This window comes from Branchiostoma lanceolatum, chromosome 13 (assembly GCF_035083965.1).
Source record: "Branchiostoma lanceolatum isolate klBraLanc5 chromosome 13, klBraLanc5.hap2, whole genome shotgun sequence".
In the NCBI taxonomy this organism is placed as follows: domain Eukaryota; kingdom Metazoa; phylum Chordata; class Leptocardii; order Amphioxiformes; family Branchiostomatidae; genus Branchiostoma; species Branchiostoma lanceolatum.
The window spans coordinates 16,388,274-16,391,937 of record NC_089734.1 but is presented as its reverse complement, the minus strand read 5'-3'; the positions used below and the strand labels follow the sequence as shown (position 1 = coordinate 16,391,937).

Here is a 3,664-nt window from a genome sequence, read left to right as displayed (position 1 = left end):
TCGTAGATACGATATTTTGATCTGAAAATGCCACATATGTATGTCACGTTTAGTACGTGACGTATATGCCTTATGTGACGTATGACCTGCTATACGTGACGTTTGGACGCGAAAACGTACGTTTTTTTAATGCAGGTAATTTTGACACGGAAATTGCAAAACCATATGTATGTCACGTATCCGTACGTTCCGGCATACGTGACGTAGGCCTTTCATAGGTGACGTATTGACCCCCAATACGTTACGTATAAACCCAAAAACGTGACGTTTTTTACGTACGTAATTTTGACACGGAAATGATGCCATACCCAGCCGGACAGTCACACGTGTAGCTGCCTTCATTGTTAACACACAGATGAGAACACTCTGACAGACCGTAAGCACACTCGTCAATATCTAAAGAGACGATATGAATAGTATATAAATGATAGAAATGTAGCATTTGAAGCTTTCTATGTTCTTCTAAACACTTTTTTCTTTCTGAATCATCTTAAACACAAAGCAAGCGATTGTTTTAGGAAACATGGAGGAAAAAGTTAATCCATGTGATAATAACAGCATCAACCAGTATCTCACTTGTATAATACATTTTTGTGTTATAGATTTAGTTTAGTATTTACCAAAGCACTGATCATTGATAAGGATAAATCCAGCTGAACAGGTACAGCGGTAGGAACCCGGGATGTTCTCGCAAACATAGTTGCAGTCATTGGTGGTGTCCGAGGTGCATTCGTCTATATCTGGGTAAACAAAACAGATTATCACGTCATCAGCTTTTACAATTAAATCATCCTTAACAAATAAAGGTGAACCACACGCAACCTAGGATTAAGAAAGAATCTATCTAGCCTTGGCTTATTGGAATTCCTGGGACGGGTGTCTCATTGGGTGTCTCATTCTGCCCTCCCTTCATAACTTCCAAACAGTATAGTGTATGATCACCAAATTTGCATGAAATGATGTATATGTAATTCTCAATTTCTCCTGTAATTTTAGTATCGTTATGATGTAATGTGAGGTAACTATGATTTTGTGTTAATGATTTAATTTTATGAAATGATCTAAATAGGCAATTCCCATAACACCTAAAGGTATTTAACAAAAAGTTTAGAAAATGTAATATAGTGTGCTTGCATAAAGCTTGTTTTTCACGTACTCGTAAATCAAAAGAAAAGTATACAAAAGGCTGTAAAAATGGTATTTTGCGCCGAAAATTGGTTATACTGGCCATAAAATAAAGATAACTTGTTTCAATTTTTCTTAATGATGCAACTAACCTTCGCAAATAATGTCGTTTCCTGTAAACCCTTCAGGGCAGTCCCCACACTCGAAGCCACCGGCGACGTTGATACAGAGAACACCGGGGAAACATGGATGGAGACCACACTTGTCGTCCACGTCAATGTGACAGAACTCACCAACATGGTCGGCATCACAGGTGCAGTTGAGCCATTAATCAAGTCAACACACGTGCCGTTGTGACAGGGGTTTGACTGACACTAGTCAATCTCCTGTTCACACCATTGGCCTGTATATCCGGGACATTCACAAACATAGTGACCCTGCCCGCGAGGCATGTTGGAATCTGGTACACACCTTCCGTTATTCTGACAGGGGCAGGCCATGGTGATGAATGTGAAGTTTTGAGCGTCAGAAGCTCCACATTCATCACTCGCTTTGATCGTTTCAACAAAACTACCAACTGGGTGATCTGTTTTCCACTGAAACTCACCCCCATTTACTGTGATGCCAAAATCATTAGCGGATGTGATAGACACTTTCTGGGTCATCAGCAAAAATTGTAAAATTTAGATTTTCCCCGTTTACTTTGGTGATGCCTGTGAGCGACACAATGATAGGAGGTTGATTTACTGTAAGAAAAATAAGAATAAAAGTTACATATAACCCTGGATTAGAATGCATATAAAGAATAGAATTAAATAAAAGATAATGAAATTACTAATCATAGCCGTACCAGGTCTTTCACTGAACGTCTGGTTGGAGAGTTGTGGAAGGCACTGCTGACACCAGTTGTTTGGGTTCGGATCTTCAGCTCCAAAACAGAAATTTCTTATCTTGCAGGTGCTTAACTGAAAAATAGAATGTACAGTCCAACAGTCGTATGTTGTATACACATGGTAATTGTAAAAATTGCAGTGTTCTTTATATAGTTGAGATTTTGCTCAATCTCATACCATTGTTAGATGTTGTCGATTTAGAGGAATTAACCCTTGTCCCGCGGCTCCCGGCATATGTTAGGAAGCAGATGTCCATCCCCAGTACTGTGTTCAACATATGTTGGGAAGGCTCTATTACCAGAAAAAATGACGTAACCTGCCCATGTTACTTTGGGGTCTACCCGGCCGGGTTAGCCGGCATGACCTCGCAAGATAGGCATTAAGTACATGAAATTTTTCTAAAAGGAGAGACTCTCAGCTTTCTATTAATGTATATCATTATAAGGTTACTTTGAAGAGAAGTCTCTATAACAGAGCAAACTAAAAGCAGTACCTATCTTTCAAGAGGATCTAAAATGAACAGCACAGGTAGAGTGCATGGTAAAAAACAACAAACAGGACAAGGGTTTTGATAGTCAATACGTACCTTCCAGAAACACTGAGGTCCCGATGTACAGCTCTGACACACAGAGTCGTAGATGGTGAAAAGAAGTTCGTCACTAAATTCTTCTCCATCGTTACTGACAGAGATCTTGTATCCATAGATGATAGTTCCCTCGGTCTCATCTGGTGTACCCAGAAGTACAGGAGAGCGAGGCAGGGCGCACGAAACCTCTTTGAAACTGCGAATAGTTGCGTTTGTCAGCTGGTCGCTTCCTGACACGATGGTCTGGAGCCCATTTTCTATCTGAAAATTATATAAAAAAATCTTTAAGTATTTATTTATAAGTTAATCAGAACTATAAATTGATGGTAATAATTTTGCCTAATGTATCAATTTTTGAATCACCTTGACATCCCTAGTTCTGCACGTGAGGTTCTCGGATTCAATCAGCCCATCTGCAATGATTGACGTCTTTCTACACGGCCGCCTGCGGATGTCACACAGGCCGTGATTGGGAATAAACCGGACCACAGGTGGACTGCCTTTCACCAGGGAACAGTCAGCTGATGTGTAAGGCTCAAAACAGACACAGGTCCCGTTCACACAGTCACCATGCTGGCTACAGTCTGATGGACACAGGTTGTCTCGTACTGCCATGGGAGGAACTGCAACTCCATCGTCTCCAACATCGTACAGACTGACATTTTGATAGGCAATCTCAGTACATTCTGCTTTCATCACGTCCACATGAGCTGCTGCTATGGCCAAATCTTCAGTGTACTATGATAAAGAAAAGATGAAGAAGGTTGCATAATAAACTCGAGTAAGATATAATGCATAGGTAGTATCAAGAAGACCAACATAATAGGCAAAAATGATATTACCGATAGTGATTTTCAATACAAACCCAATTAATCTCAATTGTACTCGATTGCTTGTTCGTTTTATGACGCAACTATACGTTACATTATATTATTATTATTATTCGATGTACTTAAACTATGTACAAACTTTATTCTCCCACAAGCACAAAAAAGAGTAATAGCAGTACATTTTCATATCACAATTACCTTTAAGTCGTCTACACATGCCTGAACAGGGG

At 39.8% G+C, this 3,664-nt stretch overlaps 1 long non-coding RNA gene across 1 annotated transcript; it reads right to left on the bottom strand.

The window, feature by feature from the left end:
• Positions 1-304: 304 nt before the first annotated feature.
• LOC136447548 (uncharacterized) lies at positions 305-1,771 on the bottom strand. Its single transcript, XR_010757750.1, has 3 exons — positions 1,278-1,771; positions 621-740; positions 305-396 (listed from the first exon to the last, which is right to left on the bottom strand). It is a non-coding gene; the product is annotated as an uncharacterized lncRNA (long non-coding RNA).
• Between the last annotated feature and the right edge of the window lie 1,893 nt (positions 1,772-3,664).